This window comes from Vulpes vulpes, chromosome 9 (genome assembly GCF_048418805.1).
Source record: "Vulpes vulpes isolate BD-2025 chromosome 9, VulVul3, whole genome shotgun sequence".
Taxonomy (NCBI): domain Eukaryota; kingdom Metazoa; phylum Chordata; class Mammalia; order Carnivora; family Canidae; genus Vulpes; species Vulpes vulpes.
In genome coordinates, this window is record NC_132788.1 from 25,786,072 (window position 1) to 25,813,277 (window position 27,206).

The 27,206-nt window shown below is 44.9% G+C and overlaps 1 long non-coding RNA gene across 1 annotated transcript; it reads left to right on the forward strand.

Moving 5' to 3' along the window:
- LOC140593845 (uncharacterized) lies at window positions 1-26,533 on the forward strand. The gene is made up of 4 exons (XR_011994181.1): window positions 1-98; window positions 312-391; window positions 2,874-2,992; window positions 25,663-26,533. It is a non-coding gene; the product is annotated as an uncharacterized lncRNA (long non-coding RNA).
- Window positions 26,534-27,206: the final 673 nt, after the last annotated feature.

Below are 27,206 nucleotides of genomic sequence, written 5' to 3' on the forward strand. Positions count from 1 at the left end.
GGCAGAAGACAGTCTTTACTTGAAGCCTGAAGCCAGCCTTCCTGATGAACCAACACATCAGCTGAAGACCACGGGACAGGAGGGGAACCATGGTCTGGGTATCTAAGATTAACTTGACTTAGTCAAAGCAAAAATATCTGTGCTCTGTTAAGTTGTTCCTTTTATGCTTTCCTATTTTTTTTGCTTTTGCATTAGACTTTCAAATGGGGCTTCCCCTTCCTTTAGAACCAGGTAAAATGGTTGGAAACCTTTTGTTTTCATGGCCCCTTTGGATGTTTAAAGCTGTACCTTTCATGTTTGCATATCTATAGGGGAGGAAGGTGTGCTGGCTTTCTGAGAACAGAAAACTCTACCCCATGCTTGATTTCCACACGCATCTGCAAAAATCCTGGTGAGTTTAGTAGACCTTCCTGGAAGTTTGGGAGTAGGCATTGAGGGAACCAGGAGGTGAAGGGTTGTATCTTGCAGAAATGCATCCAGAATATGAGGCATCTCCTTTCAGAAAATGTTCTTTAGTGACCCCAGCTGTGCTGTCCATTTACTCCCAACCTCTCCATCTTTTTGGCTCTTTTGCTTGTTCCCATATCTCTCACCTTTTCTTTCAGTGGCCAAACAACCCATTTCTTCTCTGTCTCATGCACAGCAGCCTCCCTATTCTGTGAAGTCCCACAGGCTCATTTAGTCCAACTTGGCCTGACAAAGGAGTTCCAGCATCAGTCAGAGCTCTGGCGCTTGATGTGTACTCTTGCTTTTCAATTTCACTTCTCTGAGAAAGGTCCTTTAGGAAATCCAAACTTGCTCAGTCAAACTAAATGGGTCAGGGCAGGATTGCTGGTGGGATTGTGTGTGTGTTTGTGTGTGTGTGTGTGTGTGACCCAGCATCGTGCTGGCCACCATTCTAGGGTGTGCCTAGAGAGAGGATGAGGTGGCTATTGGGGAGCCCACCACTGGATTGAGGGTGGAGAGGTGCAGCTCCTTCCCAGTTGGCACAATGGTTTTGCTGGCGCTCCAGAAGCTCTCCTGGGAGAGGGAATATGTTCTAGACACGTCTACCCAGACAACAAACTTGCCCTGAAGTGTTTTTTTTTAAATAGACTTTAATTTTTTAAGGCCTTTTTAGGTTCATAGCAAGATTGAGAGGAAGATACAGATGTTTCCTATGCCCTTGTTGCCCCCACACACCCACTGCCTCCCCTACTATCAACCTCCCCCACAGAATGGTACATTTATTACAGTGGATGGGACACCTGGGTGGCTTAGTGGTTGAGCATCTGCCTTTGACCCAGGGTGTGACCCTGGAGTCCCCCGATTGAGTCCCATATTGGGCTCCCTGCGAGGAGCCTGCTTCTCCCTCTGCCTGTGTCTCTGCCTTTCTTTCCATCTCTCATGAATAAATAAATAAAATCTAAAAAAAAAAAAGTCATTTGTTACAGTGGGTGAATCTACATTGACATATCATGATCACCCAAATTCCAGTAGGTTACGTCAGAGTTCACTCTTGGTGTTGTACATTCCATGGGTTTGGGCAAGTTTACAATGACTTGTATCCACCATTACACAGAGTAGTTTCACTGTCTTAAAGATCCTCTATACTCCACCTATTCATGCCTCTCTCACTTTTGTCCCAAACTTTTCATCTTAGAAATGCATGTCAAGTTTGACTTTCATTCATAAGTGCATATTCATGTTTGTATTAACATAAAAATAATGTATTCTTCAGGTTTGTAGTGTTTATTGTACATTTATTCTGTCTACTATGTGCCAGGCACTGTACTAGGCTTTGGGAATTGAAGGCAGGCGCGACTAATGTGGAACTTGGGATCTAAGTAGAGAGACAGATGTTAGTCAGCCTACCAACAGAAAACACCACAGCTCTGGTTTTTAATTTAGAGGCTGAATACTTTTAGGGGTCTGAAAAACCAGGTTACTAAGTGCTATTTTACTCCCTTCTCCCTTGCAAAGTTTTTCTGTAGCTATTCCAACAAGTCTCAGAGGAGGCACTTAGGAGATGTTGGCTGAATGAGTGAATAAAGGGATAAATGTATGGATTATAAAGTTTGACTCTAATTCTCATCTAGGACTGTGATGGTTAATTTTATGTGTCAACATGACTGTCCTGAGGGATGTCCAGGTAGCTGGTGAAACATTGTTTCTGGGTATATCTGTGAGAGTGTTTCTGGAAAAGATTAACATCTGATTTAGTTGATTAAGTAAAGAGGTCAGCCCTCACCACTACAACTGGGCATCATCCAATCCACTGGGGGCCCAAATAGAACAAAAAAGGCAAAGGAAATGTAAATATTTTCTCTCTTGAGCTGAGATGGTCATCTCCTGCCCTCAGACATCAGAGCTACTGGTTCTTATTCTTGGGACTCCTGTATTTATAGCAGTGGCCCTGATCCTTTGGTCTTTCACCTCAGCCTGGGACTTATACCATGGGCGCTCCTGGCTCTCTGGCTTTTGCACTTGGACTGAATTGCACCACACGATTTCCTGGTTGTCCAACTTACAGCAGATTGTGAGACTTTCTGGCCCCAATAACTGCATGAACCAACTCTTGGAATTAATCTTCTCTTGTCTATCTGTCCTTCTCTCTTTATATATCTATCCTATTAGTCTGTTTCTCTGGAAAACCCTGCCTAATATAAGGAGTTTGTTATAACCAGTCTGAGAGAGAAATGAAATCTGAAAACCCCGGTGCTTTGATGATCTTTGGAGATGATTTAGCTTAACCCCGTAGTTGGAGCTCAAGGAGGATGAGGCCTAGAGAAATAACACAGGCGTGAACTATCTGGGCTAGAATGGACAAGACCCCAAGTTCTTGGGAGGCATTGTGGACCCAAATCCACTCCCCCTGCTGTCTATCCTTTCAGGCACATGCAGATGACTGGCATCACCACTTGACACAGATGTCAACAAACATGACAATGCATTCATCTGATAGGGATCATCATCACTGCTGTTTCCAGAGCCAGAGTTAACAAACACTAAGGTAATAGCGTGGATACTGTCTGCTTCCCCAACCTCCTGGTTGCCTGCTGCAGTGTGGGTCAGGGGCATGGGGTGGAGAGAAACGGGGTGCTGGGAGCTACGGAAATGGCTTGGCGTGAATGTGCTATCTCTAAACCATCTTTGGCTGGGCTCCCATTTTATTAGGTGGATGATAAGCCTGCCACCCCTGGAGTTTCTCCTGTGTCTTGTGGTAAGGCTACACGAAGAGGCTTCAGTGGGCTCTTGAGGATGTCTTCTCAGGGGTCTTGGGAGTAGCACTAGTGGGCTATACAGGTGTGTGGTTTCTCTCAGCATGAGGCAGGGTGGTGGGGAGGAAGGGCAGCCTTTGGGGAGCTGTAACTCGGGCTCTGTGCCTTTTCTAGTTGGTGTCCCCTTGAGCAAGTCACTCAGCTTTCTGAGTCTTAATTTCATCCTGTTTCCTCTGTGATGGGGATAGTATTACCTTACAATAGGGACATCAAGTGCCTAGCATCGTGCTCGGTAGATGGAAGCTGTAGGCGGTGGTCATCATCATAATTACTAGATAAGGAGCCTGACTGGGACGCCTGGGTGGCTCAGTGGCTGAGCGTCTGCCTTTGGCTTGGGGCATGATCCTGGAGTTCCTGGACTGAGTCCCACATCGGGCTCTTTTTGCAGGAAGCCTGCTTCTCCCTCTGCCTATGTCTCTGCCTCTCTCTGTGTCTCTCATTAGTAAATAAATAAAATCTTAAAAAAAATAAGGAGGCTGACTCTCTGCTATCCATCAGAGAGGGGGGCTGAGATCAGGGTTTATGGAATAGTGCCTCTTTGAGAGGGTGCAAAGAATGTCTGCTCCTCTCCCGACTGCTTCCTGTTAGGTCCTGTTGGACACCATGTGGCTCTAATACCATGAGAGGACCTGATGGAGCTTTCCCCGTCAGGCTGTCATCAGCTCTGCAGGTCCAGATGACCTTGCTGTGGGTGGTGATAAAGCATGTCCAGAAGATTAAACTGAGTAGAGCCCCATCTCCCATGGTACTGGCAAGAAATCCCTTCCATTAGAGCATCTTACATTGATTGGTCAGGATAGGTTCTAGAGTATTTTCAGTAAAACATCAGTTTTACTAAGCAACTTGATGTGGTGGAAAGAATACAATATAATGTATCATAATACACAAGCCTGATGTAAGGCAGATTTTGTATTTATTTATCTTTTAAAAGATTGTATTTATTTATTTGAGAGAGCGGGAGAGGGACAGTGAGCACAATTGCAGGGAGGGACAGAGGGAGAAGCAGACTCCCCACTGAGCAGGGAGCCATCTGTGGGACACCATCCGTGCTGGGATCATGACCTGAGCTGAATGCAGACTTGTAACTAACTGAGCCACCCAGGCACCCCAGCTTTTATATTTATATTGCAAACAGTGCAGTATACAAGCCTGATATAAAACCCTGGCTCTGCCACTCACTCACTGTAAGAATTGGGGAAAATTAACTGACTTCTCTGAGCCTCAATTTTTTCTGCAAAATAAAGACAATACTCTGAGTAGTTATGAGGATGAAATGAAATGCCCCAGGCACAATAGTTTGCTAGGGCTACCATAACAACATACCACAGATTGGGGGACTTCAAAAACAGAAATTAGTTTTCTCATCGTTCCGGAAGCTAGAAGTCTGAGATCAAGCTGTCAGTAAGTTTGGTTTCTCCTGAGGCCTGCCCCCTTGGCTTGCAATGGCCAGCTTCTCTCTCTGTCATCACATGGTCTTTCCTCTGTGCTTGAGCGCCACTGATGTCTGTGTTCCAGCTTCCTGTGCTTATAAGGACACTAGTCATCTTGGATTAGGGTTTACCCTAATGACCTCATTTTAGCTAAATAACCTCTTTAAAGGCCCTATCTCCAGGGTGCCGGGGTGGCTCAGTTAGTTACACATATGCCTTCAGCTTGGGTCATGATCCCAGGATCCTGAGATGGAGCCCCATGTCTGGCTCCTCAGAACCAGGGAGCAGGGAGTCTGCTTCTCCCTCTCCCTCTGGCTCCCTGCAACCCCTCACTTGTGTGGGCATGTGCTTTCTCTCTAATAAATAAGTAAAATCTTAAGATGAATGAATGAATGAATGAATGAATGAATGAATGAATAAAGGCCCTGTCTCCAAATACAGTCACGTTCTGAGGAACCTAGGGCTAGAGCTTCCACATATGAATTTTTCGGGGATACAATTCATCCCATGACACCAAGAGAAGCTTCTAGCCAAATAGTGGCTCCCATAGATGCTGACTATGAGGAGACCTGGACATTTTTTTCCCCAGCCTCTTTCTCCCTGCTCCTGGAATGTTTCTGTGGTTTGGGGGTTGGTAATTGTGCAGGGCGGGGGGGGGGGGGGGGATAGTGATATTTTTCACAGAGTTCAGCAGTAAAAGCTGATTAATGGCAGGAAGGAAAACACAAAGAGCCTCCTCAGCATTGCTCTCTAAGCAAAGAGTCTACCCTCATGCACTATTCTCAAACTGGTATTCCCGAGAAATTATTTGCAAGTTCTAGAATACGCAGAAAATGTGTGGAGACCAGGTCGAAAACATGCTGTGGTTACCACCCACCTCTTGTGCCTTTTGTGATGGACTGCTCGCTGCCTGAGTGAAGAAAGGGTGGGCTAGTAGATATTTATAGGCCCACGTAAGTGGAGGCTCTTTGGTGAGAAGGTCTCTCTCGGTAGCAATATTATTTATGTGCATAATCCCTGAAAGAGTCTAAAGAATCTTAAAACTGAAAGGCACTTCAAGCTGATTGTATGGGCCAGGTACGGTGCTGGATATTGGGGATTAGATCGGCTCTTGACAGGCTCTCTCCTCTCACAGAGGTCAGCTTTCCACAACGTCCCGCACAGACACTGTCAAAAGTCCATGAGGCAGTAGCACTTGCCATACATCAGGTGAACTCAAGCCAGTGATTGCTGGCCCAGTGCTGGCACATTTGGGGGGCCGAGATCCTTGCTACCTTGAGGCCTCTCTGACTTCTGGATTTCCTGATAGGGGGTTGGACCTCTGCCCCACTGCTCCTCTCCTCAGGTTCAAATATCACTTTGTACCCGGGCCAGGCTGCCACCTCCTTTGGTGAAGAACCAAATGGCTTCAGCTCCATCAGCTCATGCTCCCGGGGTACAGTTCCCAGGCCTGACATCATTCTGGGCGGGCCTCTTGCCATCTACCACTGTCTCCCTAAGAGCAGAGCCTCCAGGATAGACCCAAGCCTGGAGTAGTAGAGCCCCCGGGGGGGGGGGGGGGGGGGGGGGATGAGAGGACAGCACTCCCCGCTAAAACCAAGTACCACTTCTTCTGGAAGCAGTAATATCACAGATAGTTTTTTAAGGGCAAGAGTCTTTTTTCTCAAATTTCTTGTGTTCGGACTCCTCATTAAGTCACCTCATTTCTCTCTTCTCCACATTAGGGTAGCATGATGAAGCCACTTTTCTCTCATGTTCTTATTTTTATGAATAATAATGTTCATTTATTTATAAACCTGTTGACCAGCTAGGGAAAAGCTTGATGTAGCAAAAGCCTTGTCCTAAATATATTATGGATTTCTTTTTCTTCCTTTTTTTTTTTTTTTTTTCCTTAGAGAGCAAGTGAGCATGAGTCAGGGGATGCTGAGGGAGGGGCAAAGGGAGAGAGAAAGAGAGAATTCCAGCAGACTGCCCACAGAGTGCACACAGGGCTCAATCCCCACAGGGGCTCAATCTCACGATCCTGAGATCATGACCTGAGCTGAAAATCAAGAGTTGGATGCCTAACCGACTGAGCCATCCAGGCACCCTTTATGGATTTCTAGAAGTCTGACCTGTGGTTGGAGCTGCAAAGAGGATGACAAGAGTTCCTTTGTCTTTCCAGACTAGTCCCAGGTCAGTATGAGCTCAAGGACAGGTCAGTGTCTTCTGCTCAATTTCAATCATTGAGGCATATTCTTATTTCTGTATTCCAGGTGAAAAGCCTTTGAATTCTCAAAATTAAAAATATGTTATATATTTAAATCTCAGATTTAAAAATATATGTTATATATATATATACTCATAACACATAAATGATAGTAATAGTCAGTATGCACTTTCAATGTGCAATGTCAGTCAGCGTATGAAGAAACTGAGGCAGAGGGATTGAGATTATCTGTCCAAGAACCCAGCAGTCAAGCCAAGATACAGACCCAGTTCATCCGGCCAGGATTCAGGGAATCAGTCAGGAGCAGTAACCAAGACCAACTGAAGCAGGAGGCAGAAAACAGAGGGAACCTCCACACCCACCCCGGGAGATGGTGGTATTCTACTTGGGGAACCAAATGAGTTGTACTTCAGCACACACACAGACACACATATACACATGCACATATGCCCCCACACACACTGTGTCAGGCAGATGATGGGGCGAGAGAGAGAACATAACTGGAATTCTTTTATTTATTTATTTGACAAAGAGAGAGACAGAGAACAGAGGGGAGGGGGAAGGGGAGAGAATCTTCTTTTTTTTTTTAATTTTTATTTATTTATGATAGTCACAGAGAGAGAGAGAGAGGCAGAGACATAGGCAGAGGGAGAAGCAGGCTCCATGCACCGGGAGCCCGACATGGGATTCGATCCCGGGTCTCCAGGATCGCACCCTGGGCCAAAGGCAGGCGCTAAACCGCTGCGCCACCCAAGGATCCCGGAGAGAATCTTCTTGATTTCTTCCTGAAGAGAGCCCTACATGGGGAGCATCTCACGACCTTGAGACCATGACCTGAGCAGAAATCAAGAGTTGGATGCTCCACTGACTGAGCCACCAGGGTGCCCCAAGCATAATTGGAATTCTGATTTAGAGAGTCAGGGAAGGCTTTACCAAAGAGACTTCGGGGTTCAGACTTCTAAAGACAATAGAGTTTCAACAGTAGGAAGAATGGGGAGCCAATGCCTCAGATCCTTCTAGGGGCGGGATCAGCATGAACAGGGTTTTGGGAGGAGGCACATGGCGCAGCACATCCCTGAGGAGGGCTGGATGTGGCAGGAATGTCAGACCTGGGGAGGGGAGTTAAGCAGCAGGGAGCAGGAATGACAGACTCAGCAGCCTTGTGAAGTTATTTCTGAGGCACCCCTTGCTTCAAATGCTCTCCCTCTCTCCAACTCCATCTTGGAGTTCCAGGCTAAGAATAAACATGTTTCCCCTGAAGTGTTTATTGGTCCCTGTGGCGGGAAGGGCACTCCCCCTCTCCTGGGGCTGCTAGAGTGAGTTCAGTTCTCTGGAGTCACCTTGCCAGCAGCCTGTTGTTATTTGGTGCTAAGCACCCTGGGGAGCCCCAGGAAGGAGAGGTGGTGCCCTGCTCACCTCCGTCCCTTCTTGGAACCCTGTTTCTGAGCCTGCCCCTGGGCATCTCAGTGCCTACGGCGGCCTCCTTCCTCACTCCTCTCTTCCCAATGCCCCTCCGGCTAAATTAGTCCATGGTCTTGCCCCTCAGCCCATCCCAAGAGGCCTTGGCACTCACTGGGCAATAAATTCATCATACTCCGGGGAGCAGGGGGGACCTAAGCTGGAGCCATTACCTGGTCTTGACCCCTCACTGAGCTTTGCATTCCCCACTCTCAGAAAATATGCCAGGCAGAGAAAGGAGGAAGTGTTACACCTGTAGAATCTCTTGCAGATCTCTTCTGGGTCTATCAAGTGGGCTTGCTTTTTAATGTTTCAACTGGCATTTAAAAATCCGAAGCGCGGATCCCTGGGTGGCGCAGCAGTTTGGCGCCTGCCTTTGGCCCAGGGCGCGATCCTGGAGACCCGGGATCGAATCCCACGTCGGGCTCCCGGTGCATGGAGCCTGCTTCTCCCTCTGTCTGTGTCTCTGCCTCTCTCTCTCTCTCTGTGACTATCATAAAAAATAAATAAAAAAAAATTAAAAAAAAATCCAAAGCCCTTGCCCCACATTATTATCAGTGTAGTAAGTGAATTATGATGGCATGACTGTGTGAGCACCATTCTGCCCTGCGGGGAGGGAAGTGAGGCTTGCAGCTATGACCCGGTGGCTTCCCCAGGCTTCTAAAGACAACAGGGGGGACCCATCAGGGGACCCAATGGGTCACCCTGTGGCTGAGGGAAGGCTTCCCAGTGATAAGGAAATAAAGGGAATGCAAAACATTTGGTGTAGTCTCTATTAGTGTCTAGAAATTTCTTTACTGCCATAAAAACCATCAAGTTGAGGCCTAATCTAGAGAGGTCAGTTATGCTTTGTTCGCTCCTGAGTCTGGGATCCTCTGCCCGTCCCAGCTTCCAGACCCTCTGACAAGGGCAGGGTACACCTTGCTCACCTTGGACTTCAGAGACCTCCTGATGTTTGCCCTGCCCTCTCCCCTCCCCTTTGAGGATCCGGCGATTCCCTAAAGATGAAAGCAGGAGGCGTCAAACACGTCCATTTTCTCCTGAGGTCCACCGTCATAACCAACTCCAAGCCTTCTTCGTTTCTATTCTTTCTCCTAGTAGCTGTGGAAGGGCTCCTTATGCTGCCCTTACCATCCCCTCCACCACCTTGCTGGGACCATTTCCTGCCTGCTCTGTTCTCACAGCTTTGTCCCACATCTGTATCTTTCTTATGCCTCCAGAATCCACTGAACAGCTGTGCAGATTGCTCACTGCACAACCCTCGGGGCACCATTCACAGAGGCAATGAGGTGAGTTGCACAACAGTAATACTAGCTCTGTGGGCAGCCTCCATACTTCATACATTGTCTTTGTCACGTCAGAGTCCCTCAGAGGCTTCCCTGAGTCGGCAGCTTTGAGTTCCTTTCCCCATTTTTGAGAAAGTCTTGCTCAGACATGTATTTCTCTACTGTAAGAAAAGAAAGTTCATTATGACAAGTGTATGTCTCAGTGTTAGGGAGAAGCGTGGGGAATGATGAGGAGGGGGAGCCATGGAGCATACAGGCCTTCCATAAAGGGTAACTTCTACTCAGTTCTAGAGATTCTTATCATGTAAGGGATGCCAAAAGAATGTGGCTATGCCTTCTGGTTTATTTGGTAGAAGTAGAAATCTGGATTTTTAGGGGGATCTAGTTGGCTCAGTCAGTAGAGCCTAGGACTTTTTTTTTTTTTTTGCCTTCCTTAATTTTTTTTTAAAAAATTTAAAATCAATTAATTAACATATAGTGTATTATTAGTTTCAGAGGTAGAGGTCAGTGACTCATCAGTTGCATATAACACCCAGTGCTCACTACATTGTGTACTCTTCTTAATGTCCATCACCCAGTTACCCCATTCCCCCAACCCCTTTCCTCCAGCAACCCTCAGTCTGCTCCCTATAATTAAGAGTCTCTTATGATTTGCCTCCCTCTTTGTCCTCATCTTACTTTACTTTTCCTTCCTTTCCCCTATGTTCATTTGTTTTGTTTCTTAAATTCGACATATGAGTGAGATCATCTGATATTTGTCTCTGCCTGATTGACTTATTTCACTTGGCATAATATCCTCTAGTTCTATCCACATCATTGCAAATGGTAAGATTTCATTCTTTTTAATGACTGAGTACTATTCCGTTGTGTATATATACCACATCTTCTTTATCCATTCATCTGTTGATGGGCATCTGGACTCTTTCCACCTTTTGACTATTGTGGATGTTGCTGAACTAAATATTGTGGTGCAAGTGACCCTCCAAATCACTATGTTTCTATCCTTTGGATAAATACCTACCAGTGCAATTGCTGGATTGTAGGGTAGAGTAGAACGTAGGACTCTTGATCTCAAGGTCATGAGTTTAAGCCCCACAGTAAGTATAAAGATTACTTAAAATAAAAAAATATATATAATTTTAAAAAATGAAATCTGGATTTTTATATTTTTACTGCTTATATTTTATTTATTTATTTTGCTTTATTTATATTTTATTTTATTTTATTTATTTATTTATTTATTTATTTATTTATTTATTTATTTTATTTATGATAGTCACACACACACAGAGAGAGAGGCAGAGACATAGGCAGAGGGAGAAGCAGGCTCCATGCACCGGGAGCCCGACGTGGGATTCGATCCCGGGTCTCCAGGATCGCGCCCTGGGCCAAAGGCAGGCGCTAAACCGATGCGCCACCCGGGGATCCCTATTTATATTTTAAATGGAAGTATTTTTATTTTATGTACAAAGAGCTAGCATTAAGGTAGAAATCTTGCATGACCCATTCAGGCAGTTCACTTAAACCAACTTAATGCAGTCTTTATTCTTTGCCAACTGACAAAAACACCAGTGGCACATATCGAGGCTGTGTTTCTGGATCAGATCGTGCAGGTCTGAGTACATACCCTGAGATGGTGAATTCCAGCCGAATTTTCTTGGATGGCTCCAGCAAAGTCACTGGTGACCCACCTTGCCTTCTTAGATGCAATGAGGCAAAAGGGAAGAGCTCCCAAACGCATGTGCTCTTTAAATTTGGGGTGGAGGGGAGGACACAGAGTTCACCCAGAATGTGGTGCTGACAAGTGAGGCAGGCTTTGTGTGGCTAGCTGCTTTGCAGCAGTGAGAGAAATCTGGATTTTTAGATGGAGCCTCCAGCTTTTTAAATGTTGGCTTAACTGGAAAATAAATATCAGATGGGACCAAACAAAAATGATTGTGAACTATTTTTGTCCTACACTACAGATGGTAGTGATTTCTGCTTTATATCTCAAAAGGCAATATTGTCACAGAGGAAGAAAACTGTCACCAGGGGTTCTGCTATACATGATGGAGACTTTTTGGGGGGCAGCATCTTGTGGTTTTGAAGGCTATCTGACCAAGTGGCACCTATGGGATATGCAGGATTTTCCTGCTATGATGGCATTTTCCCCTGCCTGGTTCCAAATTTCCTGATGAACAATTTCCTGATTGTCCTTACGGCAATGTGGGGACATTTAATCTCCAGGGACAACAGTCGGTTTGGATATAGTGGTGTTCCCTTACCAGTTACAAACAGTGACATAGTTTTTAGTGGCAAAGAGCCCCTGAGTGCTTTCCCCACTTTTCAAGGCCTCTTTGGAACCCTTTAACCTAAAGAGTACCAAAGAGTTAATATCTAGCACAGCAGGAAACCTCCAGGCACCAAGTCAGTCACTAAATACTTTGAATATTATCCACATGGTATCCTATTTTTAGATTGAGAAAGGAAATCTAGAGGTTTTCTCAGTTTTGCCTGTAACCAGCTGCCTGCTTGGTGAATGGTAGAATTAGATCATCAACTCAGGTCTTAATTTGGCTCTCTCTTAATGAGAACACATGATTTTCATATATTTAACAGCTTTGAGCATGAAATTTTGAAGACCAGTGTAGCCTCCAGGTCTTCACAAAAGGTAAAGAAACAATGCTCTGAGTCAAAGGACACAGGTAGCAAAGAGCATGGTGCACACGTGAGAAGGTGGCCCTTCTTATGTAAGACACTGTTAGAGAACGTGTCCCTGGGAGTCTCTGCCTCTTCAGAAGGAACCTTAAAACAAACATGGAGCTGACCTGAACCACAGTATAGCCTGTAAATTGAAGCAAGTCCCTGAACTAAGCTCAGTCTAGATTTGCCAAATAGGTCAACTTGAAAACCAGTGAGCAAGAGACCAAATACTTGTCGTTGCATGTCACCAAGGTTTGGGGTGGTTTGTTATGCAGCATCATTGTGGCTGTAGCTGACTCACACAGATATTGGTTAATATTTTGATGTGAGTCAGACTTAAGTTTGGCTTGGCTTCTACCACCCCCTGTGTGATCCTGACCAAGTTATTTAACTTCTTACTACCATAGCCTACAGCTTATTTTTGTGAAGATTAAATGAGACTATATGTGTAATTTGCTTAGAATATTATCTGGCACACAGTAGTTCTGAATATTCTAATTAAAAATAATGCCAATTGGGACACCTGGGTGGCTCAGCAGTTAAAGTGCCTGCCTTCAGCCCAGTCCCAGGATGGAGTCCCAGGTCGGGCTCCCTGCATGGAGCCTGCTTCTCCCTCTGCCTGTGTCTCTGCCTCTCTCTCTTTCTGCTCTCTCATGAATAAATAAATAAAATCTTTAAAAAATAATAATGTCAATTGATTTTTTGGAGAGAAATGTACTCCCATTATCCTAACAACTATTCTCAAATTGCACATTTCTTTCCATTCTTGTCCACATGAATACATATTTCAGATCCTTGCAATCACAATGTACATAGCCACTTTCACTTTGATCAGAAATATTTCCATTTGTTTCTAAATAGCTTTCATGATCGCATTTCTTTACTGTTTACAGAAGACTTGTAGAGAAAGACTATAAGTTTTTCATGATTTTATATTTCTAGTTTAAAAAAATATTGCCAATGCCACAATATGTACTAATTCAAACATTTGATTGGGCATCTGCTCTGTGCCAGGCACTGTGCTAGGAGCTAGGGACACAGGAATAAATAAAAGCAGACAAATCTCAACTCCACAGAACTCATTAAAGTGGGAAGACAGACAATAAAAAAAAAAACAAATACATAATAAAATATTGTGTCACTTGGTGATAAGCTATGGAGAAAAATAAAGCAGAGAAGGTAGATGGGAAATACCAATGGAGTTCAGGATATGGTTTGCAATTTTATATAGGATGGTATGGGAATATCCCTTATCTTACCAGAGTATAGGAGGTAAGCAGTTGAGCCATCCAGATATTTGAGGAAGAGCATTTTTAAGATTTTATGTTTAAGTAATCTCTATACCCGATATGGGGCTCCAACTTACAACCTCGAGATCAAGAGTCTCATGCTCTACCAACTGAGCCAGCCAGGCATCCCAAGGAAGAATATTTTTGATAAGAGAGATTAGTGAGGGCAAATGTCCTGAATGCCCTGTGTGTTTGAAGAATAGTCAGGAGGCTATGTGAGTGAAATGGAACATGTGAGATGGGAAATGGTAGGAGATAAAGTCAGGAAAATAAAAGGGAGTCAGAATGTGTAGGGCTTTGGCTTTTTTTCTTTTAAGCCTATCTATCTTTTGTTTAGTAGATAGGTATGCAACCATCACCACCATCAATCTTTGGAACTTCTAGTAGTCCCAAATGGAAACTCTGTACCCATGAGACACTACTTCCTCCCCTCCCCCCAGCTCCTGGCAGCTCCCATTCTACTTTTGCACTTTGGCTTTTACTTTGAGTGTTATAGGAACTACTGGTGGGTTTTGAACAGACAAGTGCTATGATTTGACTTAGGTTTCAACAAGCACATCTGGCTGCTGTGTTTAGAATGATGTAAGGGAGAGGAGGGGCAGAGGCATGGAGGCTAGATTGGTGGGAGAAGATAGAGCCTTGGACCAAGGTGGTTTCAGGGCAGGTGGTGAGAAGTGGTAGTAAGCTCAAGGCAGAGACAACAAGACTTTTGAATGAACTTGATATGGATTGTGAGAGAAAAAGAGAATTCAAAGATGAGCATAAGATTTTTTGGCCTAAGCAACTGGAAGAATAAATTTGCTGTAAAGTTGGGTGGGGAAGACTTCAGAGGAGGTTTTTTGGGGAAGATCAGGAGCTCAGTTTGGACATGTCTAGAATGACATACTTTATTAAGCATTTGAGCTAAGATGTTGAATAGAAAACTGAGTCTGGTATTCACAGATGCCAAATTGAGGATCAAGATTTGAAAATAAGCAATGTATAGATGGTGTCTAATGCCATAGACTGATTGAGTTTACCAAAGTAGAGAGAATGGCCAAAAAAAAACAAGTCCTGGGAGTGAACCTGAAGACTCTCCAAGGTTGGGAGGTCATGAATACAGGAGGAATTAGGAGGAAAAGTGAAGAGAAGCAGCTAGGGAAGGACAACCAGAAGGGTGTGTCTTGTGGAATTCCAGTGAAGAATGTGCTCCAAGGAGCTCTATGCAATCGGTAGGGGTTTGTACTTGATGGGATCTGTCTGTACACCTGCTGCACATGAGGGTCATTGGTAGGTCAAGGAGTGGAGTTTATGAGCCAGCATTTAGGAAAAGGGATTGAGGCACAGTTCAGGGAAGGCCAGGGAATGAGGGAAGAGGGCCCTGAGGAGTGAGTGGAATTTGCGGATTAGGGAAAACAGCTGTTCAGAAGTGTCCATTGTGGGCTCCAGATGCTTGGAGTGGAGCCCCAGAGTAAAGGACACTGGGACTGTGGCAAGGCATGGGAATGCAGCAACCTTCCAGGTCCCCGGAAGCCCCCACACCCTGATAAGAATGCCTCCAATGAGCTCTAAGGCTGCTGGTGGAATTGTCTTCAATCAGATGTGTTCAGAGGCTACCTGTCTGATGGTGAGAGGCAAGGATAGTAGGGCTGCTAAAATAAGATCTGGTCTATGTTGTGGGCTTTGTGTCTCCCCAGCCCCAATTTCATATGTTGAAGCCCCAACTCCCAGTATCTCTGTATTTGGAGATAACCTTTAAAGAGGCAATTGAGTTAAAATGAGGCCTTTAGGGTGGGAGTCTGATTGGAGTCCTTATAAGAAGAGGAAATGTAGATACCAGACAAGCACACACGGAGGGGACCATATGAGGACACAGTGAAAAGGTGCCAATCTGCAAATCAAAGAGAAGTTTCAGAAGAAACCAACATTTCTAACACCTTGATCTTGGATCTCATGGCCTCCAGAACCATGAGAAAATAAATGTCCTTGTTTAAGTCATCCAATCTGTAGAGAGGCCCATAAGGTAAGAAACTGAGGGATACTTCTGGCCAAAGCCAGCTGGGAACTGAGGCCCTGAGACCAATAGCCCAGAAGGAACTGAAGCCTGCTGACAGACACATCAGTGAGCTTGGCTGTGGATTCACAGCTGAGCCTTCAGATATGAACACAATCTTGACCAACACCTTGAGTGCAACTTTGTGAGAGACCTTGAAGCAGAAGACAGCAAAGCTGAGTCCTGATCCCTGGCCCACGGAAACAATAGATTTGTGCTGTTTTAAGTGTTAGGTGTGCACTAATTTGTTACTCAATGGTAGATAAATAATACATTCTTGGAAAGGTCCTTGAGATTTAGACTGAGGTTTCTCTTGGACCCAATTAGCTTTGGACTGAGGTGGCCTCCTTGAATGTAAGCAGAAATTTGAATCTCCTGGGATAAATCATCTTACCATTGACCCCCTCAAATTCCTTATGATGAAATGAGAAATCTGCACAGATCTCCGAGATCTCTGTGAGTGCAAACTTTCTACAACATGCGTTAAGAGCCCACAGCCAGTACACCTGGATTGGTTGGCTTGTGGCAGCCCATTTTTGCCTTACTTGAAAGCCAGTTTTTGGTGTTTCAGATTTTTGCAGAAAGCAGCTGGAGCGAGTCAAATAGTGTCTTCAAAATTCATATCCATCTAGAACCTCAAAGTGTAACCTTATTTGGAAGTAGGATCCTTGCAGATATAATTAGATTGAGATCATACTGGATTAGGACAATAACTGATGTCCTTATAAGAAGCGGTGAGGACACACAGAGACAGGAGAAGGAGATATGAAGACAGAGGTGAAGTTAGAGTGATTAGCTACAAGCGCCTGAAACCCAGGATTTCCAGGAGTCCAGAGGAGCTAGGAGAGAGGCAAAGAAGGAATTTTTCCTAGATACTTTGAAAGGAGTGTGATCCTGCTGACACTTTGGTTTCAGACTTCTAACCTTCATGACTGTGAGAGAGTACATTTCTCTTGTTTTAATCCACCTGGCGTGTGGTAATTGGTTATGGCAGGATTAGGAAACTAATCAAGTGGCATTACTTATTTTCCTTGAAACTTGCATATACTATACAAAAGTATCAGGACTCTTGGAATTTTCATGAAAAATTATAGATATCTAAAAAAAGAGAAAAATTATAGATATCTCACTATGTGGCCATGTAAAAGAACGATTTTGAAGATTCTAGGTAATTTGGAAAGCTACTTCTGATTCAGTGTTAAGACCAGAAAGCAAAAGTATGTACAGCATGATTATAACTAATTTAAAAAGAAACCGCCTGCACAGGGAAGAAGAGGAGGCTGTGAGCAGAAATAGAAATAAGATGGTAGGATTGGGGAGGATATTCTCTGCTTTAATTTTTCAAAATTCTTTGAGGTGCTTTATATTCACTTTTGTGGATAATATTATAGGAAAACTGAATAAAAGAAATCTAGATTTTGAGAGAGAATCTGAGAAACATACAGATTATGGGCCATAAGACTGAAATGAAGTGACTCTGCCACTTGATCTAAGAATAACAATATTAAGGGCGCCTGGGTGGCTCAGTTGGTTAAGCATCTAACTCTTGATTTCTGCTCAGGTGGTGATCTTGGGGTCCTCTGATCCAGCCCTTTGTTCAGCTCCATGCTCAGCATGGAGTCTGCTTAAGACTCTCCCTCTCCCTCTGCTCCTCCCCCCTCACCATGCTCTCTCTAAATATAGTCTTTAGAAAAAAAAAAAAGGGTAACACCATTAGCCACAAAAGTGCCTTACTGCATCCTTCCCCATGTATCCCCTCCCTTCCAGAGGTTACAGCTGTTCAAAATTGAGTACCTATCACTATTTTGCCTTTTTTTAAAAAATATATATATATATTTTAGATTTTATTTATTTATTCATTAGAGAGAGAGAGAGAGAGGGAGAGGCAGTGACACAGGCAGAAGGAGAAGCACAATCCCTGCAGGGAGCTTGATGCATAATTCAATCCCAGGATCCCAGGATAACGACCTAAGCCAAAGGCAGACGCTCAACTGCTGAACCACCCAGAAATCCTAAAAAGATTTTAAAAATTATTTTTAAGTTATCTCTAACCTAGCGTGGGGCTCAAACTTGCAAACTAGAGATCAAGAGTTGCCTGCTTCACCTACTGAGCCAGCCAGGTGTGTCCCTATTTTGCCTTTCAAAAGATAGTATTATTGTGGATTATGCATGTGTAAATGATCACTGTTTGATCTCCTTTTTTTAAGGTTTATTAGAATGGTTGTACGTCCTAGTTTTGGGTTATGCTTTTTTGATCCAAAAACCATACATAGAGATTTATATTGTTATACTTCATATTTGGATGGCCTGGTCTTAAAATGTATGCATTTATAACTTTGTCTAGATATTTTAGAACAATGAAGAAGAAGGGCAAAATCCATTTTGAGGCAGTAAAACCTTCTACAAGGAGGCATTTGCAGGCAGGATTGGACCAAGTCATGGTGGTTGTTTTCTTGTCTCTTTCTCTTCCCCACTTTGGTATTTCATATTTCCTGTCAGGCGTGATTGAGCACAGGCACCCACACACCAGTTCCTGTTCCGGGAGGTGGTGCAGCAGGATGGAGGTGGGGGAGGGCACCATCCTTGCATGAGGAACACCTGACAGCTCAGCACAAGGCCCAAACTTCACAGCGCAGCAAAACTCTGCTGGTTTCTTGGAAGTCATTATGAAGTATCTTTCATTTTTGGCATTTCTGCTTCCTCTCTGGATCTTTGGTCCATGCAGTGACCTCAGTGCCTCCTGACTGTGGAGTCACATGTCTTTCTCTACTTTGGAGTTTGAGCTTTATAATGTTCCAACTCTTTGGCAATAGATATAGCATGTGGGCCTGATGTCAGCAGCAGGGGAAAAAGTCTTTCTGTGGCTTTCCATCAACATCCACATGATACCAATGACTCCTCATGGACCCCTGATCTGACCCTCTGATAGAAGAGGTCACATTCTGCAGATTCTCCTGAGTCAGGCTCTAAAATGCTAATAACAGCATTTGTGAAGTACTTAAGGGTATACAAAGCCTCTCCAAACACCCATTCCTGGTTGACTTGGCAACCACCCCACAGTTGAGCAGTTCAGGTCCATCTGACAGAGCAGATGATCCATTGTTAAGTGAGAGAATGGGGCACAGTGTGGTTAAAGAAGACAACCAGCATGTATTGTCTACCCCCAGGCCTACTGCTGCAATAGGTGCTTTACACACCTTTATCTGAACCTTTAAACCAACTTGTGAGGCAAGTAGTATTTTCATGCTATTATTTTTTAAAGATAACTGTTATGGACTGCATGTTGGCTCAGGCCTCCGATTCATATGTTGAGGCTCTAACTGCCAAGGAGGATATTATTAGAAGGTGGGACTTTGGGAGGTAATTAGATTTACATGAGGTTGTGGGAGCAAGGCCCCCATGATGGGATTAGCCTGTCCACATGACTGGTAGAGTGAGAAGGCTGCTCTCTACAAGTCAGGAAGCAGACTCTCACCAAACACGGGAGCTGCTGACACCTAGACCTTGGACTTCCAGCCTCTAGAACTGGGAGAAATTAATGTTTGTTGCTTAAGCCGCCTGGTCTGTGGTATTCTTATTCAATTTTATAATTGCCGGAACAGACTAGGAGGGTAAGTCGGCTCAAAGAGTGGAGCAGCATAGAAATAGTGGAAGAGCAGGAGCTGAGACTCAGCTCTGTCTCCTGTTCAGTGCTTTTGCCCATCACTACTTATGTTATCTGTTGCTGAGCAACTGATTACTCCAAATCTTAGTGGTCTATTTATTTATTTCTTTTTAAATATTTTAAAAACTTGTTTGACAGAGAAAGCAAGGAAGCAAGCACTAGCAGGGAGTGGTGGAGGCAGAAGCAGAGGAGAAGCAGTCCCCCTGCGAAGCAGAGACCACCCCCCCACCTCCCCCTACCCCAGATGTGGGGCTCTATCCCAGGATCCTGGGATCATGACCTGACCCAAAGGCAGACACTTAACCCACTGAGCCACACAGGAGCCCAAAACTTAGTAGTTTAAAACAACACCAATTATTTGTGATTTTACAGTTTCTATAGACAAGGAATTTGGGGCCTGTTGTAGCTGGGCTGCTCTGGCTCAAGGTCCATCACAAATCCTAGTCAAGATGTTTCCTTGGGGCTGCTGTCAACCTACCTGAAGACTTGACTAGGCCCAGAGGATCTGCTTCCGAGGGGATCTCCAGCCTTCCTGGCTGACTCACACGGCTGGCAAGTTGGTGCCAGCTCCTGGCAGGTGGCCTAGTTTATCTGCATCTCTGCTGCGTGAGTGTCCTCATAATGTAGAGGCTGGCTTCCTGGAGTGGGAGGCCCATGAGAGAGCCAAGATGGAGCCTCAGTGTCTTTTATGACTTTGCCTCAGAAACCACAACTGTCATTTCTCTATATCCCATTGGTTGCAAAGGCCAGCCCTATTTGATGCAAGAGAGTATAACACAAGGGCGTGAGTACTGGGAGGCTGGAGTTACTGGGGGCCATCTTGGCATCTGGGTGCAATGCTACCTATGTTGCCTAGCAACATGGAACGTTGATGTTGATTAAAATCCAATACAGAGATACCATTTTCAAGTCTTAATTGGCTTCCAGAATCTGACAGAGTGAAGATTTTAGGTTTCCATAATTTTTTTTTAGGTTTCTATGATTTTTTTAAAGATTTTATTTATTTATTCATGAGAGAGAGAGGGGCAGAGACATAGGCAGAGGCAGAAGCAGGCTCCCCGTGGGAAGCTTGATCCAGGACCCCAGGATCATGACCTGAGCCAAAGGCAGATGCTCAACAACTGAGCCACCCAGGAGTCCCTGTTTCTATCATTTTATAATAAAAATTGTACTTTTGCTTGCCGATAATGTAAACAATGGAAAGGATGAACATAAAATGTAGCATTTTTTTTTTGAGGAGACTTAATTGATGAATTAAAAATCCTAAAAAAAAAAAAAAAATCCTAAACATTCAGTATAGGTTTAAAAAATAGACCCTCTCCCAATACACTCAAGTTAACATTATCACACTTTATAAAACAATAATTCCTTGATATTGCCTAATCCCCAATCCAAGTAGTCTCCCAAGCATCCTTTTCAGTTGGTTATACAGAGCTATACGTTGCATTTCGTTGTCATGTCCCTCAAGTTTCTTTTATTCAAAAGTAGGCCCTTTAATCATGACCCTGACTTGGAAGTTCCTGACCCAGTAGTTTTGCAGAATGGCTTTCTGGGCTTCTCTAATTGTTTCCTTGCTGGGAAGCTTAGGCTGTTTCTCTATCCCTTGCATTTCCAGTTAATTGAAAGTTAGGTCTAAAGATTTGATAGGTTACAGTTAACTCCCTAAACTAGAAGACATCATAGGAGATGGACTTTATGTTTCTATGTATCAAGAGACACATTAACCCTGTCTCCTCCTCCATCAGTGGTTGTGACATTGTAATATAACAAATACATATTTGGTCTGTGATACAATAAGACATTTATGTTTGTTCTTCATCCCTGATTCCCGGCACAAGAGCTTCTTAAACCCTTGGAATTTCCTAAGTGGTGTGGGTGAGAGGAGTGTCTTTTGTTATTCATAGAAAAGCCCCTTTCAACCTTACCTGGGTTTATGCTAATGAAGCGACTCTTGGCGGATCCCTACAGAGCTTCAGGATAGGAACTGCAGGCTGGTGGAATCAACCACGTGATCAGAGGTTTGGAATTTTCAGCCCAATCCCCAGGCCTCCAGGGACTTGAAGATCCTCCAAGTTGGTGAATATATCCTGGTGCTGCACCCCAACTCACAGGGACAGAAAGTCCTGTACTAGAGCTCCTTCTGGTCCTCACCCTGTGTTCCTCTACACTTGGCTTTTCATCTGGATTTTTTGTAATATCCTTTATACTAGGCCAGTAAACATAAGTAGTTTTTTTTCCCCCTGAGTTATGTGAGCTGTTCAAGTGAACTATGGAACCCAAGAAGGGGTACGTGGGAACTCCTGATGCATAGTTGACTGGTCAGAAGTATGGGAGACCTGGCCTTGTGATTGGCATCTGAAGTGGGGGACAGTCTAGCCTGTGGTGTCCGGGCTAAGCCTGGGGAGTTGGGGTCGTAGAACACCCAGTTGGTGTTCACAGAGAATTAGGGAATTGGTTGGTGTGGGAAAAACAGCCCCACACGTTTGATGTCAGAAGTGCTGTGAGTAGAGAAACAGTTTTTTCTTCGTGTGTATAAGAACTCCAGGATTAGGAGTTGGCAGCCTGGTCACTTCGTCGGGCAATTGTGCTATTTGCCTTGTGGCTGGACAGTAATGAGTGGGTCTTACTTTGGCCCTACACAAAGTCCAGCTCCCCATTTAGCAATTCACTTCACCATTTCAACATTAAGGAATAGTCTTCAATGGAATCAATAATCTCATTAGAATTGGAAAGTATTGATTTTCCAATTCTGTCAATACTTTCATGTTTAATAGCTGACATTTTTCTGGAAGGTAGAGCTTTCTCTCATCAACTGAAATACAGTTCCTGCTGGAAAAGTAGAATAAATGCTAATGCTTTTATTTTACATGACTAATTTTCAAAGTAAGGGGCTGGTTTTATAGTCACGCCAACTAATAACAAATGAGTGTTTTTTCCATATTAGCTTGGATTTCTCTTCTTTGACTATCATCATGGATTTGTGGACTTTTATTGATTCATGTGTTTTAAGCAACTATATTCATAATGTTTTAATGCTCTCATGCATTTTTCACAACTATTTTGAGGTATAATTGACTTATGGTAAACTACACGTGTGATGAGTTTTGACATATGCCTATATCAATGAAACCATCACCAAATAAAGATAATAGATACCTTCATCACCCCCATAGGTTTTACTCTGTGCTTTGTAATTCACCCTTATTTCCACCCGTCCCTGGACAACCACTGTCCATACACAGTGTCCAATGCACTGTCTATTGCTATTTGTTTTTATTTCCAATAATTTTAAATAAATGGAAGCACACAGTGCCTTCTAGTTACTGTCTGGCTTCTTTCATTCACATAATGATTCTGACAATCATCCATGTTGTTATGTGTATCAATAGTTTGTTCCTTTAAAAATATTTTGAAAAATTTAAGCAGCTTTATTGAGATATAATTGACATACAACCGACTGCATGTGTTTAACATGTATACTTGGATAAGTTTTGATCCTTGAGTATATGTGATAAAACATCACTGTAATCAAGGTAACGAAATCATACATTACTCCCTAGATTTTCTTGTGCTCCTTGGTAATCCCTCCTTTCTGCTTTTCTGTCTCCATCCTCTCTCTACAGGTTTGACTTCATTTTCTAGAATTTTATATAAATAATCATATCTTGTGTGCTTTTTTTTTGAGACTCATCTATGTAGGTGCATGTATCAATAGTTCACTTTTTAAAAATTGCTGAGTATATTTCTTTTTTATTTTTTTAAATATTTTATTTATTTGACAGAGAGAGAGAGAGATCAATCATGAGTGGGGACAGAGAGAGAGGGAGAAACAGACTCCCTGCCAAGCAGGGAGCCTGATGTGGGACCCTGGGATCATGACCTGAACCTAAGGCAAATGCTTAACCAACTAAGCCACCCAGGTGCCCTCTGCTGAGTAGTATTTCCTTGACTAGATAGATCACAGTTTGTTCAGTTGCTCACTTGTCAATGAAAGTTTGGGTTATTTCCATTTGGGGGCTACTATAAAGAAAGCAGCTATGAGTATTTGAGTATAGTCTGTGTGTGAGTGTGTATTTTCATTCATTTTAGGTGAATGAAAATATACACTCATTTCATTTAAAGTGAAATGGCTGGGTCATATCTAGGTGACATTTTTTTTTTTTTAAGTAGGCTCCATATCCAGTGTGGAGGCCAACGAGGGGCTTGTACTCATGACTCTGAGATCAAGACCTGAGCTGAGATCAAGAGTTAGACACTTAACCAACTGAGCCATGCAGGTGTCCCAGTCAGTGACTTTTTAAGAAAACTCTCCAAACTGGTTTTTGAAGTGGTCAAACCATTTTACTCTCCAACCAGCAGTGTGTGAAGAGTTCCAGTTGTTCCCCATCCTCAAAAATGGTGTGGGCAGTCTGTTAGTGTAATTATTCCAGTGGGTGTGCAGTGGTATCTCATTATGGTTTTAATTTGCATTTCCTTGATGACTAATGATGTTGAGCATCTTCTCATGTGCTTATTGGCCATTCATATATATTCTTTCCTGCAGTGTTTATACAGACCCTTTGCCCATTTTTGAAATTAGGCTGTTCACTTTCTGAGTGTAATAAAACACAAAGTATACAGAATTATAAACATGAAAGTTATCTGCATGAGGACAGTGGGTTCTGTCTGTAGTTTGCCGCTCCTGTCGTGACCAGAAAGTGGTTGGTCAAAGGGAACTGTAAGCTCCTGGACAAATGCAGCAAAGAGAGTCACATGGCAGGGGAGAAGGTCAGGTGGAAGAGAAGGAAAGATGAGGCTGGCCGGCATCTCATGGCACTAGAACCTCTAAGATGGGGTCCGTGTGACTGGGAGGATCATTGTGTCTGGGCACCTCTTTCCCCTTTTTGGTCCCAGCTCATGGCTCCCAGTCAAAAATCCTTCAGACCACAGACATAAATTACCAGGAAATTTGGCTGCAAAGCATAAACTCTAGAGATTAATCCCATCTCCAAACTGATACTTGTGTGAAGCAGAAGAGCCAGGAGTATGGGTTTGGTGGTCTTTGCTCTGCTGCCTCAGAGAAGTTTTGTAAATCACTGGGTAATGATTTTGATAGTAGTGATGATTAAGATTGGGATATTCTATACTTTTGGTGCATGTAACAATTTTGAAAGTATGTCCTGGCCGAGTATACTTCTTCCCTTTGTGATGGGCAGGGCGTTGGTTAGTGTGCCCATTTGACAGCACAAATAACTGAGGTTCTTCTAAGTTGGGAGTAGTGGGGCTAGGAATCCTTCTCCAGTCCAGAGACCTGGGGGGAATCATTCCCAGAGCAGTGTCTAGCATCCCACATGTTTACCAGCTCTAAAATCATAGATCCCACGTGTTTCATATGGAAAACTCAACTAAATACATTTCAGAGATGTAACTGATTTTGTGAGACAATTCATGAATCGGGCAACCTCCCATCTAACAAGTAGAGGTGTACAAAACGGAAGGTTTTTACAGAAGGAAGGCAGGGGGAGAAAGTTATCAGCAAAAGAAAAGGATCATTCCAGGCAAAGCTGCTCTCCCTCCGGGAGAAAAGCAAGGGGTTTCATCATGCAGATTAGTTCATCTTTTGGGGGCTGGGGGGATGGAGAGGGCCCCTGTGGTGGACTCATTGGCTCAGGTGGAAAAATCCCTAACTGGCCGGTTAAGACTATGTTTCCGGGGGAGGTTGACCCTGCAATCACATGAGGTATCAAGCTCTGGTTTGGGAATTTGGTTTATGTTGTGCCCAAGATTGCGAATCGGAGAAACCACCAAGGAGCAGGCACCGATGCAAGTACACGAGGGTTTATTTACAAGCTCGAGCTTGGGTCCAAGTATACTCCACACAGCAGAGCAGGGGCTTGGACCCCGAAGTGGGTTACAGCTGGGTTTTTTATGGGCTGGTCTAGGGGATTTTCAGAAGGGGTGGAGGATTTTTTTTTCCATTCCAATATGGGGGAAAGGGTGTGGGAGTTTCTTAAGATCTGATATGGGATTCTCTGCCCAGGGCATTGTGCAGTTTTTCCTGTAAAGTTCAGCTCTTATTCCAGGGGCCTAAGATGGCTGTACTTGTGCTAATGCCAAACTTGAGGTGGGATGGCCTTCATTCTTCTCAGCCTCCACAGTTTAAGTGACATCACTTGGGGCCTGTGGTTTTGTTTTGTTTTTATTTATTTATTTTATTTTACTTAAAGATTTTATTTATTGATTCATGGGAGACCCACAGAGAGAGGCAGACACACAGGCAGAGGGAGGAGCAGGCTCCCCACCCGGGGAACCAACTCGATTCTGGGATCACGCCCGAGCCACCCAGGCGCCCCTGTGCTTTTGTTTTTAACAGGCCTACCTTGTCTTCCCTCCTTCCCCGCGGATGCATTGCACAACCAAGCACTGCTCACAAACAAACAACAAAAAGAGAAACAACTGCGCCTGCGGGGCTTGAGGAGGTCCTGTAAGCTCCAGGTACCTCTTCCTCCACGAGGAAATGGAGCCACGTGTCCTGCCCTGCCGTCCCAGTGGGTCCCGCGGAGCCCTTCTGAGCCCCGCTCGACACCAGCCAGCGGCTCGGGCCTGTGTTTGTTCCTGACTCAGGCCCGCAGGTGGCCCCCTGACGTCCTAGAGCCTCGGTCTTCCCCGACTCAGCCCGCGTGAGCCCGGGTGAGCCCGGAGGTGCAGGGAGGGGGGCGGTGGAGGGATGGGGGCAGGGCGTGGGGGATGGGGATGGGGGACGGGGTGATGGGTTGGGGGACAGGTGGCCCAGCCGCAGCTCTGGTGTCCCGCGGGGTGGCGGAGCCCAGCGGCGCCCTCCGTCCTTGCCGACAGCGCCCCCCAGCGGCCAGCCTGGCGCACAGCGGGCCGTCGCCACGAGTCGGCGGTGCGGGCCCCGGCGCGGAGCAGGTGGGCCCGCGGGGCGTCCGTCCCGACCCCAGCCCGATCCCGCGGAAGCCAGTCGTGCGGGGCGCGGCCTCCCGGCCCTGCGGCGGAGTCCCCGAGCCTGGGGCTAGAGGGCGGACGCCTCCGCCTGCCACTCCAGACCCCAGCCTCTCCTTGCAGCCTGCCGCTGTCCTCTCTTGCCTGGGCAGGTGGGCTCGCGGGGTCACGCGGCATCCCCGTGGTCGTGCGTCTCCACCCCGGGCCTGGCTCCGGGCTCCGTTTCCGTGGCCTGGAAGGCGTCGGCCCCAGTGCTCTCTGCCTGAACACGGCTCCTGCCTGCTCCCCCCGCCCCGCGCCCCTCCGCGACACCCCCCCCCCCCAGGCTGTGGGTGCCCTCTGTTAATTATCTGGATGCTTTCTAACCAGAAGGGCAATATAGTTGCCGTTTTACACAGAAAAAAACACGTAAAAGGGATCCCTGGGTGGCGCAGCGGTTTGGCGCCTGCCTTTGGCCCCGGGCGCGATCCTGGAGACCCGGGATCGAATCCCACATTGGGCTCCCGGTGCATGGAGCCTGCTTCTCCCTCTGCCTGTGTCTCTGCCTCTCTCTCTCTCTCTGTGACTATCATAAATAAATAAAAATAAAAAAAAAAAAACGTAAAGAAAAGGAATCATCTATTATCCTACATAATTACTAATCTAAAACTAATTTTAATTAATACAACCCTCTAGACTTATAAACCTTTTCTCTGCAAATACATGTATTCTACAGATATAAGATCACATATATTAAGCATCTTTTATTTATTTTTTTTTAAAGGTAGTTTTTTTTTTTAAATTTTTATTTATGATAGAGAGAGAGAGAGAGAGAGAGGCAGAGAGAGAAGCAGGCTCCATGCACCGGGAGCCTGACGTGGGATTCGATCCCGGGTCTCCAGGATCGCGCCCTGGGCCAAAGGCAGGCGCCAAACCGCTGCGCCACCCAGGGATCCCCATTAAGCATCTTTTAAT